The sequence below is a fragment of the Canis lupus genome, chromosome 17, assembly GCF_003254725.2.
Source record: "Canis lupus dingo isolate Sandy chromosome 17, ASM325472v2, whole genome shotgun sequence".
In the NCBI taxonomy this organism is placed as follows: Eukaryota; Metazoa; Chordata; class Mammalia; order Carnivora; family Canidae; genus Canis; species Canis lupus.
The window spans coordinates 24,481,381-24,499,676 of record NC_064259.1 but is presented as its reverse complement, the minus strand read 5'-3'; the positions used below and the strand labels follow the sequence as shown (position 1 = coordinate 24,499,676).

Below are 18,296 nucleotides of genomic sequence, written 5' to 3'. Positions count from 1 at the left end.
CTCTGTCTTTGGGCTAGGTTACGGGAATATTATTTTGATCCTTCGGTGGTATCATGTAACCTTGAGTTTTCATGTTCCTGGAAATTTTGCATTGCTGCCTTTATATTTGAAGTAGCCTTCATTTCCTCCAGTCTTCACTAACTTCTCCAAGACATCCAAACCCTTCCTTCCTTCCTTTCTTCCTTCCTTTTCTTCTTTCTTTCTTTCTTTCTTTCTTTCTTTCTTTCTTTCTTTCTTTCTTTCTTTCCTTTTTTCCTTCTTTCTTTTCTTCATTAGTGTCCTAGAACTTCTCCTCTGGAAACCTGGACTTCCACAAAGACCATCTTGTCAGTGGGTGATTGTCTAAGACAGTTGTTTTCCAGATTTCCAGGGCTTCCCAGATGGCAGCTGAGAGGGACTAAAGCCAGTTCATGAGCCACTGCGGGTATCACAGCTAGGACCAAGATCTGTAAGCATGTTACATAATGCAAGGTGGCAAGACTCTTCTCAATGTTCTTGGTGTATGGTGCTGGATCCCATAGCTCCCACAAGGCCATCTTTGTCCCTGGATAGATACTGAATTATTTTTGTTTGGAGGGGGGACAAAAATGAGGGACATCTTATTCCACCATGGTGCCTTATAGCCTTCAATTAGTGTTCTCTAAAACAAAGTTCTCTTTCACAGACTCTCCATTTAATGGGTTATACACATATGGACAACCCTAAACACCTAGGATCATCACAAAGAAGATAATCTAACAGTCAGAAAAGGATTACCTGCATGTTAATCAGTGCTATATCTTAATACCTGCATATTTGTCTCCCAAGGACCCAACGAAATTTAAAAAAAAAACACATTTTTTGTTAAGTTGTAGAAAGTGAACATTGCACATTAAGAGATCTGCAAGCTTCTTGCATGCAAATTCAGTCTAGCAAAATCTTACCTAATCTTATAAAAAAATAAAATTAAATTAAGGACACCTGGGTGGCTCAGTGGTTGAACATCTGCCTTTGGCTCAGGGTGTGATCCTGGGTCCAGGGATCGAGTCCCACATCAGACTCCCTATGGAGAGCCTGCTTCTCCCTCTGCCTATGTCTCTGCCTCTCTCTGTGTCTCTCATGAATAAATAAATACAATCTTTAAAAATAAAATGAGATAAAACCAAATATAATAAAATAAAAAAGAAATGATTAAGAATTGAAAAGTAGTTTCTCTCAAAAAAGTTTAAATCAATAGATCACAGCTTTTTGAGTTGTGCTTACACTCACTTCCTCACTCTTTTTTTTAACAAAAAAAAATTATTGATATGAAACCTTTGAGAAGTTTCATTCCACATGAAATTTTGAAACTAAGAGAAACTCCTTTCATCCTATAGTCCATAGCCAACTTTACCCCAGTATCAACCAGGAAAAAGCATACCTTTAAATTATATAGGTTCCTGAGGGGTCAAGATCAACCTGTTTGTAGGCCCTAGTGTAGTCAATATGGTTAATTGAGGTGGGATTTTTTTTTACCTAAACAATGAACCAGCCTTAAAAAGAAATACATCTTTATTGTTTACATAAGTATTTCTCAGAAATGAGGTGTGGCTTTCATGATCTTATTTGCATAGTGAGATTGATCTTGTGACAGATTTTCACTTTTGATAGTGAATTTCTTGAGAAAGAGCATTTTATTTCTTTATAATTCTTTGTATAACATGTAGCTTGGAAAATGAAACACTGTATTTATTAACTAGAGAAGAGGAAGTGGAGAACAGGGTAGAGAAGGGAAGGTCCAGGTTATAGTATTTGATGACATATCCCAGAGGTAAAATGACCTTGGAGGGGAAAGATTGGCAGAGGTCATGAACTCCTGTGAGGTATGAACTGGAAAGAGCTTCTGGATTCTGGAGTCTAAGGTTTCTTAGATATATTCCTTCAGATCCCTCTGAGGTGCTTTAGGGGCCTCACATCTAAGGTGGGGCACAAGGGGTAAAACTTATTGAAGCCCAAATACATAAAAATAAATTCAGTAATTCCATGAGAACAGCGCACGCGCATGTGTGTATGTGTATGTGTGTGTGTGATAAAATTCACTACAAGTAAAATCATATTGTATTTGTTGCTTTGTAACTGGCTTATTTCATTTAGTGTAATGTCTCAAAAGCTCATCCATGTTGTAGCATGTATCAGAATTTCCTTCCTTTTAAAGACCAAATAATATTATGTTATGTGTATATACCACATTTTTAAGATCCATTCATTCATCATAGGACATTTGGATTACTTCCATATGTTCTTTTTTTATATACGATAGCCACTGGAATGAGTGTGAAATGGCATCCCATTATGGTTTTGATTTGAGTTTCCCTGATGACTAATGATGTTGAGTATTTTTCTTGTGCTTCTTAGCCATTAATATATCTTCTTTGGAGAATAGCTATTCAAGTCTCTTGCCCACTTTTTAAACAGAGCAACTCATTTTTAAAAAAATATATTAATTTTTATTTATTTGAGCTTCCAATTAAAATTTGAAGAAATAGTTCCACTGATTCTTTTAAGAAAAAGTATATTCAGAAAGACTAATCTATCCCATCTTCCCTTGTAAAGACAAGGGCTCTTCAGTTGAGTTCAGATGTCAACTTTCAGAGCTGTGCTTTGCCTTACACGTAGATTAGTGCCTTATACACTTCCATAAAGACCATCTCTCCAAATAAGGTCACATTCTGAGGTACTGGGGGCTAGGATTCTAACATACATTATTCTGGAGCAGATAATTCAAGTCACAACACATTCCAACAGCCTACAGTTGCAGAATGTTGCCCTTGATTCAGATGGAAGTCACTCCAGGCTCATCATTAACCAGCCTCTCTGGGGTTCAACCTCTCCCTGTAATGGGTAGGACAAGGTGACCTTAAGACCATCTTTCAGCTCTAAAATCTCTCTTCCCCCTTCATCGACACCTACCCGCTTGATATCCATTTCCCATGTGCCTGGAACTCTGCTAAGGATTCTCTCAATTATCAGTTAAACATTTGAAAAACACTTGAAACCAGTGACATGACACCTGTCTCCAACAGTCCCAAGGCTTACAGTTGCCACATGAACTGGGGAGACTTTGGGCCCTGAGGCTCCAACCCCAGACTTTGGGCCTTGAGGCCTGTCTCAAAGATGGCATCAAAGGCTCTTGGTCTCATTATGAGAAAGAATTCAAAAACAGACAAGCACAGTGGGTGAGCAGTACAAGCCAGAAAGTTTATTAATGCAAAAGTACACTCTTGTGATGTGAGAGTGGGTGAGTCTTCAGGGGGTGGGGAAAGAGAGAGAATGAAAGAAGGTGAGAGAGAGAGAGAGGCCCATGTGCACTGAGATTCGGGTTTCTATATGGTTTCTATAAAAGTATTGACAGTTATTAACAACAAGGTGGAGAATTCATTGCTTGTGGTGGAGATTTCTTGGAATCAGGGTTTCATGCTTTTCCTTCTTTATTTGGTCAGGGGTCAGGTGTCATGGTACCTACCATCTTGGGCCTGTCTGGTTTCTTATGGCTTTGTTTTCGAGTGAGCAGGACAGGCCTCTGACTTCCTCAATAACTGGCCATGTTTTCCTCTTTGCTGGTCTCCAGGTATCCTTGCAGTGGGCCATCAGAGAGGGAGTATACTTTGAGGACAGATGGGACTTAGCAGAACCCATCTAAGCTCAGTTTCCACCATCTTGGGACTCTATATTTCTCATCTCCTCACACATCTGGAATACCAGCCTTCTCACCTCAGCCCTGGAGCCATGACAGTCCCAGTCTCACCAGGGGAGCTGTTCATGTGGAACTATAAATGTTGTCCTTGGTGACAAAATTATCCAGTGAGGGTGGGGAAATGCACCCACACAGCCGGCAACCTGCAACTGACAACAAGTCTCCCACAAAACACCCAGCAGCCAAGCTCCCAAGTGCTTATTAGCATCAATATCTGCTTTGCTAACATCTCCTCACACAGACCTCTTGAGCCCTAGAAAAATGAGATGGACATTTAGGTTTGCAACCTCCTTATAGACACAGAGTCATCCATAGGAGAAACTGGTAGGAAACATTGGCACGTGCCTTCCCCCTGGTGGGAGCACATGATCCATTTTCTTTTTCCTTTTCTTTCTCCACCCACTGCTCCTCATGGAAAAAAAATTTAAACTACGGAAACATGTGAAAAAAAAAAAAAGGGCATGAATATAATGAACCACAGTCTTACCATACAGAGGCAGTTATTGTGACATCTTGACATTTTTGCTTCCAGAATTTTCCTCAACCATTGTAAAACATAGTTGAAATCATATTGAATGTATTATTTTCAGTCCCATTTCTCATTCATTTGATAGTCTCACAGCATTTTGATAAGTTGATTATAGTCAGCTTCATAACGATTGTCATTTGGGAGACTGGCAACCCACTGACGAAGCAGAAATTCAGCGTGAGTCAGTTCTTTAGCCCCATTGGTGGTTGCCTTTCACGTTGACTTTGAGATTTCTTCAGACCCAGGGGGGCATCTTGTTTACCATTACAATACTCCCCTCAGATTTCAATGCCTCCTGCCAGGCCATAGATTAAAGAAAAACTGGGCAAGGCTCTAGGTGGTACTCCAGTGAGAAAAGAAGGGATCTGAGCATTGAGCAAGTCTGAGTCCAAGCATGTGGTAACCATCCCCCTGGAAACAGCACCAGTGTTTTCTCAGTATCTTAGCTACCAGGACAAGCAGCATGAACTGGGGACAAGTCTTGTCTTAAGTGTCCTATGGAGTCAGAGATGGCAAGAGACAGCTCAGGTGGGCAAGGCCCAGCTCACACAAACTCCACTGCCCCAGATACTGCCCACCCATTGCATTTAGTACTTAGTGAATCTACAAGGTATTCAGACCCATTGCAAAGACAAATTAATGGAGGCCTGAAGATCTTAATGACTTGCCTAAATTAAGTAAGGGGCCAAGCTGGGATTCTAATTCAAATCCAGAGGTTTTTACATGATAACCAAGTTGCCTCTTGAGGTCCCTGAGAAGCTTCCTTTCTCAAGCAAAGCAATAAGATATTCATTTCTACTGAAAAATCTTCTCTCAAAAAATAAAGCCCCCAAGTATAGTCAGTAGAGTGGGCAACGTGGTATTACAGGTAGGTCCTGGTTCAGGACTGGGACATGCAATGTCCCGACTTGATCTGCTGGCATATTGACAGCTGGTGGTCCTGCCAAGTAGGGAGACTCCAGGCATTGCCTTGAATTGTCCTTGACTGAAGAGTCACCCCATCCGAGGGCATGCTGCCTCCCCAAAGACAGCCTGTACTCAGTTACTTGTCCATGTTGGAGATTTTAAAGGCTTGCCCTCATGCCTCAGAGTGGAACAATTCTGAAGATTCTAGAAGAGTCTAGACCAGCCATGGGGGGCTGCTGAGACCTTTGTTGCAACAGCCTCTACCCGGGTCCTTCTGCCTACTACCTCCCTCTTCGTTGTCTCACAGGCACCCATCCCACCAACACTCCCCAGTACATCTGCACATAATTTCCTTCTCAGAGTCTGTTTCTCAGGGATCTTGCCCTAAGACCTTAGACCATTAGTCACTTGCATGCAATGAATGAAGGGGGTATAGAAATACACATTTTCCTTCCATGACTCCTGAAAATTAGCATACTCCCCCTGTGCCACACTGAGGGGAGAGGGTCTTCTCTGCAAGAGAGGGCGGGGGTGGGGGAGCACTCTGAGAAACAGTAGGCTGGGTGGGGTGGCAGAGCTGGGGCCTTTCAGCAGCCAGAGGGATGGTATGTGCACTGAACAATTGGAAATGCCCCTACCTGTGAGGGAGACAGGAGGGAGGGACCCAGGAGGCAAGAAAGAGATTAAACCCATGGTTTTCAATCCAGGCTGCACATTAGAATGGCTCAATGATCTTTTTAAATATATTACTACCAGGAGCACCCTCATTCAACCCCGAGTGTCTGACTTGACTGATCTGGGGGAGGGTATTTTTTTTTTTAATCTTCCTAGGTTATTCTAATGTACAGCTAGGATTGAGAATCATTTGGTGAACAGAGGTGGGCAGGCATGGAAGGCTAATAAGTGCCCCTAAAATCTACTCTACAAGTTTACTCTGACCACTGGTAGAAGGGCCCTGACTTTCCACTACAGATCCCCTCCAGGGCCCCCTGGCAGGCTCACAGAAGGCAACCCTACCTCTTAACCCTGTGAGGGCCCTCCAACCCTCTGGCAGCACCAGGGTCTTGGCAGGGCCCATGTGTGCATGTGGGGAGGGGGTTACCTTTTCTGAGCAGGAGGCCTGCAGCAACCAGAGCTACTACAGGGATTTGTCCCCAAAGCACTCTCCTGGGATGCCTGCTTACCCATGGATTCTCGTGCCCTACCCCAAATTTCCTAAATGGAAATCTCAACATTTTGTAACAACCCTCTCCCCCAGTGAATCTTACGTATATAACTTTGAGAACCACAGCAGAGGGCTCACTGCCAAAGAGCTTTCTCTCATACACCAGTTCACTGGTGTGACAGTTTTGTTTTCTATGCAGGAAAGGAGGTCTCCCCAACTCCTTCCTAGCACACACTTGGGTAGAAGTCAGTTCAGGTTCCCCAGTGAGCAGATGAGCTTGCTGGTGAGTATCTGAGTATCTGAGCAGAGCATGAGAATGTGAGAGCAGGTTCTTTCGAGTTAGTTTTTTCCTTTTAGCAGATTATTTTGAGTTAGTTTTTTGAGATAGTAAACATCGCTACATGGCTCGTGAATTGTCCCAAATATTTTTTTCCCGTTGTGCAATTGAATTGACAGTTTTGCATAATAAAAGGTTAACATGATGAACAAAGAAGAAATGAATAAAGCTTGATTGTTCAGACACAGAATTTGCAACGGAGCACACTGTACTTATCGTCATGCTCCATCCATTGTCGGATGATCGTCCTCTCCAGATGTAAGTATGGCCCTAGCATGGATAAAAATAGATATTAATAGGCTTGTACACAACCTCCCAGTAGCATTGCCTTATCAAGGAGGCACAACTATTTCTTTGACCTCCTCTTGGCTTTCTGTAATCATTAACTGGCATATCTCTGTATTGCTCATCCACAGTTAATACTTGGCAGTTTTCACTTCCTCGTTTCATTACTTTGTGATGGCACCAGAATTCAGATTAATGACATTATTTTGATTGTCTTTCATAGTGTGTCGGTGGGCAGTTGGCAGCCCTGTAAACGACCCCACGGGGACCCTCGGCTGCTTCAGGCCCCACGGTCTCCACTTTCTCCTTTCTCTTAAGGCCCCTGCCTAATTTGCTCTTTCCTTCTGGGGATTCACTTATCTGTGCTGTTGTAGTATTTTTGTCACACCCAAGATTGGCTTAGATGGAGACAGCCTCTTCAGGATGTCCCTTTCTTTCGGACCCCTCAAAATGAGCTTAGGCATACTTTTTAATTAGTTTTATTGTTCATCATGCTGGGGGACAGATGGAGAAACCCAGAAATCCACAGGAAAAAGCTGCACTGGATCTTGACCCTGCCAAGATCATTTTCTTCCTTCCTTTTTTTTTTTTTTAGAATTTTATTTATTCATTCATGAGAGACACACAGAGAGAAGCAGAGACATAGGCAGAGGGAGAAGCAGGCTCCCTACTGAGCAGGGAGCCTGATGCAGGACTCAATCCCAGGACCCGGGGAGCACGACCTGAGCCAAAAGCAGATGCTCAACTACTGAGCCACCCAGGTGCCCCTCCAAGATCATTTCGTAGAGGGTCTCAGGGAGTCTCTCCCATCATGAGGCACTGAGGATCTCTTTTCAAGGCAATTGATTCAAAACTCAGGGGTCTCACCAGAACCCAATGTGAATTTGGGGATATAGATCTAGTGGTTTCTCAGACCCTGCAAGAACCTGCTTGTCGATCCTTTGTTCTGGGCATCTCCTCTCTTCCTCTTCAAGGTCTGCTGACCCACAGAGAGCAGCCACTGGCAGGGTCTATGTGACATGATGGTGGAGGCCTGGGTGGGCCTCGGGACACTGCGGCCGTCATGGGTCCTGAAGGCAGGCCTGACTCAGTGGAAGAGGAGGTGGGTCCCAGGTGGGGACCAGGGGGCTGCATCTCAGAGCAGATGTGAACTGCCCCAGGTGGGAAGAATGTGAGGGGCATGGCACACTTCCTTCTGACCTAGAGTATGATAGGCTGGAGAATTATGAGTAGAGAGCACCCAGTTTATAGCCCTGGGCTGGATTTCTCTGGAAAACACAAATCCCTGGGAGTTGGCGTCCAAAGAATACATATGGATGAAGAGAGAGAACATCAAAGAACCAGCAAAGCCCCAAAAGGAAATGCCCTTTGGATCTGAAACAAGCCTTCTTCCCAGAGTCCCCCACGTTCATCCACAGAGACTTGTCTCCTAGTCCCAAGAATGCTCCTTTGGGAGATGGTTCCCTTTTCAACCCAATACCCCCAAGTCTTGCTCTGAGGCAATAGTAGTTGCTTCCAAGGGGAAAACAAAAATATTTGATGATATGAGAGAAGACAAAATCATCATCAGTAAGCAGGGAAACCCTCAGTGTTTTTAGGCACTGTCTCATGATACACTTAGGTGGGCAGAGCCTTCTGAAGCATTTGCACAGTGTATTTTTCTGGAACTATGGCTTTCAAACATTTTTGATTGCATACCCTATTAGTAAAGTCATTTTGAGCCCGCACCACAAATAGATGTCTATTTATTCATTAATTATATTCATGCGATAGTGTGTTTATTGCTGACTGTATTTACAGTGAAAGTTTCAGCAGAATATGTCCCCTGGGGTGCAGGCGTTCTGTTAAATAAATATGAGGGAGATGGGGCAAGCCTCATAACTCTCATATCACAGTCCACCATGACTCAGAGGAGAAGGGCCTGGCCCAAGGCAGAGAGCTAGGAATTGTGGAAGTGGGATTAAAGCCCACTTCCAATCATTGAGGGACCCCTCCCCATCCACCTGGCTGCCGCCCAGGGGTGCAGTCCCAGCCACACTTGGCAAGCGCTCCAATTCTTCCTTCTGTGGTCCAAACCCATCTTTTCCTCACCATCACAGGATGAGGATGGATCCAGTCACATCAGTGTCTGGTGCTTTCTACATTTTTTTCTTGCTTTCCCTATTTTATCATTCTCACCTGTAACACAGGTGAGCTGTGCTATCGGGGTTCTCATCTCTTTATTCCCCAATCTATTAAGCAGCAGGGATGTGGACCTTGCCCCAGGCTCACCAAGCCCAGGGGTTAATGAGGTCTGCAACCTATTTGTAGAAAGAAAGTGCCCTTTCCAGCAGAAGACCCATGTGAGGTGACTTACTCTGAGTGGCCCCTCTTGATGTGCAACACATGGCAGCCGCACGTTGCACTCACTGGGTGAGCCTGTTTCAAGAGGGCTTCTGTAGAGACTCGGATAACCCATTCCTGTTTCCCCACATAAAACAAAGGCACTGACATACCTGGAAACAATGGGGAAAAAAACCACACCCAAGGCAGCCAAGAAATCGGCTGCTCAGTGGGGGGCTCCAAGAGGTTAGCTGGAATTAGGAGGGGACAGAGAAAACCTTGCAGGTGAACACAACATCCTCTCTCCAGGAGGCCCTGAGACCTGGTCCAGGAGTCACTGTTTAACTAAGGTGGGGCACTCCCAGGTGAGCCCATATAAGGAGGAGCCTGAGGGAAGGAAGAGGCACAGACTCTGCCAACGCTGCTAGCCTGCTGCGTTTCCTCCAGAGACTGCTACCTTCCTCTGCCCCCGCCGTTCTCCATCCTGCAGAGTGCTGCTGCTGAGCGTGTAGGACCTGGCCAGCCCTAACCTGGACCGCTGACATCAGATACACCCATCTAGGAAACAGGTAGGATGGGAGCGGTGACCTCCCGGGGCTTTGGACCAAAGTAGTGGTCCAAACTTCAGTGAGCATATGCATTTCTCCCAGAAGGTGTCTTAATTATGTCCATTCTGAGTCTTCCCCACCAGAGATGTGTGTTCGGTAGCTCCAAAAACCTGATACTTCTGGTGCAAATGGTCCAAGGTTAGGCTCTAAGGAAAACTAGGGCAAAGGATGAACCGACTCCCTAAGAGATCATCATCTAAGCTTGGCATATGTCCTCTAACATTAAGTCACCTTTGATTTTGTGTGCGAAGGGCTACATGGACTGTAAGGGACACTCTGTTGGAATGAATCCTGTCTCCTTGTTCACCCATGTTCAATTTCTGACACGGTGTACAGGTTTAATATTTGCAGAAGGAAGGAATGGGGCCCAGGCCTTGCCTTTTGTTTTCAGATGATCTAGCTTGATAATAACAAGAACAAAGTTGGAAAATCTGGATTGACCACAAGACTGATTCCCCCTTCAGAGATTGAGATGGTTTCCGTTACCCTTACGCTACCTCACTGTCGGTGCCTATGCCTCTGTGGCTGTTCAGGTCAGGTCGTCTTTGAGATGGGATTCTGTTCCTAGGGAGCTAGAGTGCTAGCTGTTTTGCTTGAACCCAAGCTAACCAGAGTAGAATAAGTGCAGACCTTTTCCCTCTGTGGGTACAGTTGGGTTATGACCTGCTAACTGCCCTGCTTGTCCCTGGACAGAAACAGAACTTTGCTGACTCCCATGTGTCATCAATGGGGTAGTGACTCAGTCTCTCTTGAATTGTCCCAGCTGGACCTAAACCTGTGTTGTTGTTTTTTTTGGGGTTTTTTTTGTTTGTTTTGTTTTTTCCTGTGGGTGATAGCTTCAAGAGGATCCAATACTTAGCACATTGGGTAATGAGAACATAATTCGCCAAAGGTATTTGTGCCACCGGTATTTGTGCTTCCCACTCTCTACCTCCTGCCTAGGCCCTCTCCACCCCAGAGTCCTTATATGCACATTTGCATATAAAGGCTCTGATGTTACAAGCACCCTAACTCCACCTGCAGGACCATCTTCTCCCCTCAAATGTAGCTCAGGACTGTTAACAGAAATCAGCTCTTCTTTGCTAGGATGTCCTAGCCCAGTGGACACCTCTTAGAAAATGTGCCGGCAAGAACACTCAAGGAACATGGTTCTGCTTTTGTTCTGACATTCCTAGAGATGTTCAATCTAGCCTCAATAACAAGAATAGAGAAGAGGAGGCAACCTCCTTTAAAGGGCATAAGCCTGAAGGTCATCATTGCTTCTACTTATTATCACTTGTATTTACTGTGTTCCAGTGCAGCCCAGTACCTAACTATAACAGCTGATTGAAATAAACCAGGGTTATCCCCTTTATTCAAGTTGACCCATGAAAAAACTCAAGTGGCCCTGTGAGAGGTATTACAGGAATAAAACTCTGTGACCCCTCAGAACAGCTCTTCTTGGTCTTCTCTTGGATCAGGCAGCAAAGGGAAGATTGCCAGAAAAGGCTTCCAAAGTAGAAATCCAAATGTCAACCACCACACACTGGCCATCTCCTCTTCCATACATGCCTAGATTTGAAAGATTGCATTAAAACGTACTCTAAGATTTAGGGGAAGAGGTGTAAGCCCCAGGCTCTCCTCAGTGGAGGTCAGCAGTGTCGGAGTGAAGGAGAAAGCAGGCATCTTCACCAATATTGCCTCCCCCACCCAAACACAGTTCCCTTCTTGCATTTTCATGCAAGTTAGGTTGGCAGTGATGGTGATGAGAGGGTGATGTCAAGTATCTATGGACAAGATAGAAATTTATGGAACCAACCAGATTTAAGGGCCTAACGTTCTCCAGATCCTATTCAGGGGAGGTTCCTAACAAGACAGGAATAGTATTGCCAAGGTCCCTGGAAACAATGCAACCCTGCAAACCTGATTCTGTCAAGTGACCTCCATTTGAGACTCCTGATCTCTAAGATTGAAAGGTAAAATAAACTAATTTAAGTTGGAAGAAAAAAAATAAATAAATAAAGGCTCTGAGAAGGGCCCAACCAAAGAAACTGGTCCAGCAGAATCGGCCAGCACTTCCCATACCCAAAGCTGGGCTGGAAGCACTGCTTTGGGCCCTCGCCCTCCTGGGTTCCGTCTGGCTTGTCTTGATCCCTAAATTATCAGGGAACTCCTCTACCATGTACTGCTTTTTGCTTTGCACTAACCGTTTTGAATTTAAAAAGACTGTGATATGGTGGAGGCTGTGCATGCTCACCAGTCTGCAAAGCTGGGTCCCGCAATAAACAACCAGGAAAGCTTGACCGAACCTTATTTCCTCATTTTAATAATTAAGATAGTTGAACAAGGTGATCCTGGAGGGGCCTTCCAGGCCCTGTGAACTGTGCAGCTGAGCGTCATCTCCTGCTCAGAGACCCTCTATTTAGCTAATACACAAATGCAGGTAGGTCTTCAGGAGCTGGTGTAGGGGTGTGGCAATGAAGGCTGGGCCCACTGCTGCCCCTTCTGCTGGAGTCATAGGGAAGATGCCAACAGTGTCCTGTACTGAGGTAGTGACCCAGGATGGGCTGCCTCTGAGTCCTTGGGCTCTGAGATTGACCTTCTCATTCTGCCAAAAGAGCCACAAGGGACCTTTGGTTCGTTTCTCTCTGAAGTGATGGTCCCTCTGGCAGTTCTCTGCCTTCTGCTCCCTGGTCAGCCCTGCTGTGCCCACCTCCCGTACCTGTGTATCAGGTCAGGCCTGACCAGGAGGACCTCCTGGAGCTCAGGGGACTGAGCCAGGCCCCATCACCGCCTGGGGACCACAGGCCCTGAGGGGTGTATCTCCATCAGAAGTGACCACACACCTGCCTTCAGGAGACGCAGCCAGTGACCCACACCTGGATCAGTACTGGGCACAGGAGAGGTCACAGGAATCTTTCCTCGATTCTCCTTGCCAAACATCAGGTCTTGTCCCCAGTCAAATCCTTACCGGTGTGGCTGCCAACCAGCTAAGCTACATCATTCGGCTCCATCTCCAAACTCCCCAGCATCCCTTCAGGAAATAAAGGTAAGAAACTTTTAGATGGCATTGGCTGGGGGAGAAACTCGGGGCAGAGGCATTCAGGATGTGCTGGCTCCCAGGACTCTGGACTGCCGGCCACCGTGGGCACATTCCTTCAACTCTGGGGCCATCCTGATCCAACACTGCTGTCTCCCCATGATGCTGCCTGCAACTCTGTCTTCTTGTGACCACGTCACTCTCTCCAGATGGGCACAAGCCTCCCCGTGGCTCCCGCAGGGCCTTGCCTGTTCTGGCACAGAGCCGAGGCAGCAGGAAGGAGGGAGGCTTCCTGGGGTGGCATCTCCTCCTGGCTTCAGCTAAGGCTCCGTGGGTGCAGTCACTCCCTCTCCTGCCTGCTCTTCCCACAGGGCCTCTTCACACCCCTCACAGGCACGCTCCTAGATCCTCCGCTCCTCTTTTTCCCACCTCCTCTGCCTAACCCCAGCCCCTCCAGTGTTCTGGCCTTCTTGGATTTTTTAAGGGGGGAGGTGAGAAAACGTGAAAGAAGGATTGTGGGAACTCTCAGAAGCCTAAGCCCCCCTCAGCCTGCTTTTCTCTGCTTCACTCACCTTCTCACACACACATACACACACCTCTTCTAACTTCATCACACACAGACATTCTAAGTTCATTTTCTTTCACAGTGCTCTTTGACCTATTTAATTCAGAAACTCGTTTCAAAAGACTTCCTCTCCCACCAACCCATGCCCCGTCCACATCCACCTGGGTGGAACCTTGGTTTCAGAAAATGCTCAGAGCAAGCAGGTTGACCTGGGCTTTCTTGGGACACACCATTGCCGTAAGTTCTGGAGCTGGTTGGCAAAGGGAGTCTCTCCCTTAGAGTGGTTGACTGCTGGTGCCACTGACCCTCTGTCTCCACCCCTGCCACCCCCACACCACATGGGGAGCGGCCGTTGGTAGAGCCAGGACCGGGCTCCCAGTCCCACACTCTCCCGCACTGCCCCTGTGGCCTCCACAGGCCTGAGATGCCCAGAAATGCCAGATGCACACTGGGAGGCCCGAGCTCCAACTGCTGTGGCCGGAGCAGTGGCCTGGATCTTACCCTATGGACCCGCGTCGCAGGAGGGGACTGTAGAGCAGGCCCAGGGGGTCTCTGCCATTGGATGCCTGAGGGCTCACGTCTGCGGGGTGAGAAAGCCAGCGGTGTGTGGGCTCCGATTCAGCACCACAGGATGCTGGGCTTGCATGAGAACTTTCCGTAGTGGGTTTTGTCCTTCCTGGCAGCTTGGCCTCATTGCTTTCCCACTTGTCCTCAGGATCCCCAACAACCCACCGGCTGTCTCGGTCCCCTGCCCTTCTCCCTATGTCTCTGTCTCATCTGTTTTCTTTACTTCATCTGCCTCTGCTGAAAGTCTAAGACCAAGAAAAAATTATTTAAGAATAAATTGATTATCTAAATGTGGTATCAACTTTCAAAGAACTTTAGGAAAGCGAAAAGGCCCTACACCCAGGGAACACAGGGCCAGCCTACACACCCTCTCTGATTCATGCCTCTAGGCCATGAGCACTCGAGCCTGGGCTCCCTGGGGAGGGTGGGTCAGAAATAGCAGCTCTGAAGACCTAGATTACACATGACAGGCCCCAATGTCCTAACCCCCGCCTCCCCCCCCCCCCTTCTTAAGAAGGAGCTGGAATGTGCTAAGTAGAAAGTGTATCTTCTCTTTATGAATAGGAAAAACAAAAACAAAAACAACCCATGCCCTGAAATCCCAAGATCATACCAAATATTACACAGTGTTTCTGGGGCACAGATAGAACCTAGAATGAACACTCAGCCTTGTCCTCTGAATATATTGCCAATATATTCAGGAACTTTCTAGGCTTCCTCTGTGATTAAATGACACATATCAGAGATCTTTGGGAATGGGAAAGAGGGTCTTTTCATGCAAAGGCAAGTTTCACTTTTTAAAAAAGATTTTATTTGAGAGAGATGGAAAGCATGAGCAAGGGCAGAGGGAGAAGCAGGCTTCCCACTGAGCAGGGAGCCCAACATGGGGCTTGATCCCAGGACCCTGGGACTATGACCTGAGCTGAAGGCAGACTCCTAACCGACTGAGCCACCCAGGCACCCCACAAGTTTCATTTATTTATGTCTGCACATGGTGAACCCAATTTAACTGAAAGAAATAATATATCAGTAGGTTCCTATTTCATTGTCTGCCCAGCGGTATTGGTTAGGGTGCATTAGAACCCACATTATCTGCTCCAGAAATATAGAACATTGCAGTGAAAAGCACCAACCTTCTGAGAGTTCTAAAGGGGGAACAGGCAAGAGGAAGGGTACAGCGTGCCTCAGACTCCCCTCTGCCCGGCATGCAGATCATTTTGCTACCCTGCAGGGTCTCCTATGAGGGACCCATTGGCTGAGGTCTTGAGCAACCTGAGACCCCAGGTCCTGGAAGCAGCTGGAAGAGGCTGGGTCCACACAGTGAGGGCACCAGGGAGCAAGGAGGATGGGGCTTCACTATCTGGGGGCCACAGAGAGTGGTTTTGGCTTTCTGCCTCCCACCCCGGCCGGGCCACCCATCTCCTAGGCCATCAGCCCTGATGCTGAACCCGAGTCCCTGGGGGGCAGGCAGTGGGTGGTTCTGTTTGGAACATTTACTCCTCTGCTGCCTGTTCCAGGGCTGGGAGCTTTGAAAATCTGAAGCCATGCTAGAGCCTTCTTTCTTTTCTTTTTCTTTTCTTTCTTTTTTTTTTTTTTTAAGATTTTATTTATTTATTCGAGAAACAGAGAGGCAGAGACACAGGCAGAGGTAGAAGCAGGCTCCATGCAGGAAGCCTGACATGGGACTCGATTCCTGGTCTCCAGGATCACACCCTGGGCTGAAGGCAGCGCTAAACCGCTGAGCCACTCGGGCTGCCCTAGAGCCTTCTTTCATTTCTCTGGCTCCCATGGCCCTCGGTGGGTTAGAGATGACCTCAGACCTCTCAGTCCTAATGAAACAGAAGAGAAGATGCCCCTTGGCAGGGGACAGTGACATGACCTTCTTGCAGGCCAGATCGCCAGCCTCAAAGCGGAGGGCTGGACGGGAGTCTCTGCCAAGGGCTGGCCAGACTTGACTTCTTTGACTGTGAGCCTCAGTTTCTCCTACTGGATAGTGAGCCCACAGACTCCTCCTCTGAGACCTACCTTTCTAGGGGCCGCACATCCCTCTCATGGCTTTCAGGCCACAAAGGCCAGAAACTCACTGAGATGATTCTGAAGTGGGGGAAGCACAGGTCTAGGTGTTAACTTCCTTTCTAAAATCTAAAGTTTGTGCTCCTTTTCACCTTGACACCACCTCATACTACGTCTCTTGAGAGATAGTCTTGTGCCTTCCCAGCTCATAGGTGATTTGTATATGTACAAAATTCCCCTTCTTTCTCTTTTTCTCTCTACCTCTCCCCCTCTAACTCCTTCTCTTCCCCTTGCTCTATCTCCCCACTGCCTTCATCTCTCCCTCTCCTCCTCTCCTCCTTCCTCCTCCTTCCTCCCCCTCTTCCTCTCCATACTCACCTGCCTCTCCCTCCATTCCCCCTTCTCTCTCTCTCCAAAGCCCTGAGGTGTGCCTAGGTGTCGTATAGCTGCAAGTGGTTTGCACGGGGCTTTTTTCCGCCAGAGAGCAGTTAAGTGCCTTATTTTCTCCACTCGGGTGGCTAAATTATTCTCAATGTGTTAAACAGTGTAATTAAACACATACACACGCGAGTGCGCCGGGCCCCTTCCCCCACCCTCCTTCCTTGCTCCTTGTCAGCAGATAGAGTGTCAGCCCCAGCCTTCAAGCTCTGTTAGTTTTAATTTGAGTTGTGGAATTAGTAATGGGTTTTGCTGGAACACTGTTGTGGGAAATAGATCGCTCCTCGTGCAGGGTTTGGGCACCATTTCAAATGAGTATTTGTTAAAGGGAAAACCATCCCTTGTCATGTTCTGCTACATTACATCAGATTTATTTCCATTGTTCTGAAAAACGCCAGCCAGGAGAGAGCTGTGTGCATCACTCCTGGGCAGGGAACAATTGAACTCGGGCTTCCTGTTTCTTAGCTCATTGAAAACAAAATGCGAACAGAATCACCCTTTGTTGCTGGGACTTGCTAAGCTCCTCCTGGAGGCGCAGACCCCAGGGTAGGCAAGCGGGGCACCTGTCTCTGTGAAGCCTGTGGAGCTGCGGGCTGGTCCTGTCAGTACCACCGGCACAAAGTGGATGGTTTGGTGGCAAAGCCTGGATGTGGAGGAAGAACAGTTGAGAGAACCCCAGCAAGTGAAAATTGAAAGGATCTGCCCAGTGCAAGGATTCTTCTGCGCAACCCCTTCCCCCACCTGCCCTTTAAAGGTTATTCAACCTCGGCTTGACCATCACCACTGAAGAGCACACATGGTCATTTGTGACATTAGCAGATCTTCGGCGCTATCCGATAAGGCATCCACTGACATGGGTAGATATTTACATTTAAATGTAAATTAATTAAAATAAAATTTAAAATTCAGTTCCATAGTTGCACTTGGCTGTATTTCCAGCGCTCAATAGCCACATGTGCTAGGCTTCTGGGTACCACTCTGGGGATCTGGCGAGATCTACTGTTGGAAGTCCAAGATGCAGCTGGCCAATGCCTGGCATGCCCATCACCTGTTACAGTGCCCTCGCCCCTGGGTTCAGGTTCATGGCTAGGGCAGTGGGCACCTGGGGAGATGCTGACACGCTGATCATCAGGAGACCTACCACATAGCTTTTATTACATCCCATGCCAAGCCCTTGATAAAAAATCATGTTGCTTAATACCCATGTAGTGCTCTGAGGCTGATTACCACCACCTCCAGCCCATTTTTTTTGTAAGGAAAGGAGGCTCAGATAGTAAGAGCATTGCTCAAGATAAGTCAGTCTCTAAGCAACATCTAAAGTCAAACTTAAGTTTAAAGTTTCAAACTGATTCCACATGCTCTTGACCACCATCCTATGATGTTGACGTCATCTTCTTTCTTTGTTCTTCTTTCTTCTTTTTCTTTCTTCTTTCTTTCTTCTCTCTTCTCTCTTCTTTCTTTCTTCTTCCTTCTTCCTCTTCCTCCTTCTTCCTCCTTCTTTTAATAAAGGGCCCAGACAGAGTCCAGTTTTCTGAACAGGAACATAACCCTGGGAGGTCAGAGAAGCAGCAAGAGGGAGCCAGACTGTGGGACCAGGATGGCTAAATCCCTGTTCTCTCAGATCAGGATTATTCTGGAGCACTGGGAACAGGACTTCTGGGCTGGGTCTGACAGTCACTGTAAGTCCCTTGGTCTGTCTTTCTCCCAGGAAATGTTTCTAGATTTCCAACTTCTCAGGAGGTGGTCTCTAGATTCCATATGTGTTTAGTTGCTGGCATTTTTGTATCATTAGAAAACCCCACCTTTTCCAGGTGGATGTAACTGCTTACC

The 18,296-nt window shown here is 46.8% G+C and overlaps 1 protein-coding gene across 1 annotated transcript in view; it reads left to right on the top strand.

Annotated features, from left to right (window-relative positions):
- Positions 1-9,664: 9,664 nt before the first annotated feature.
- Positions 9,665-18,296, top strand: part of CAPN13 (calpain 13) — a 78,425-nt gene continuing 69,793 nt past the window's right edge. Inside the window, exon 1 of the mRNA XM_035700510.2 lies at positions 9,665-9,825. The gene's annotated coding sequence lies outside the window, so the exon portion shown is untranslated. The remainder of the gene's footprint in view (positions 9,826-18,296) is intronic.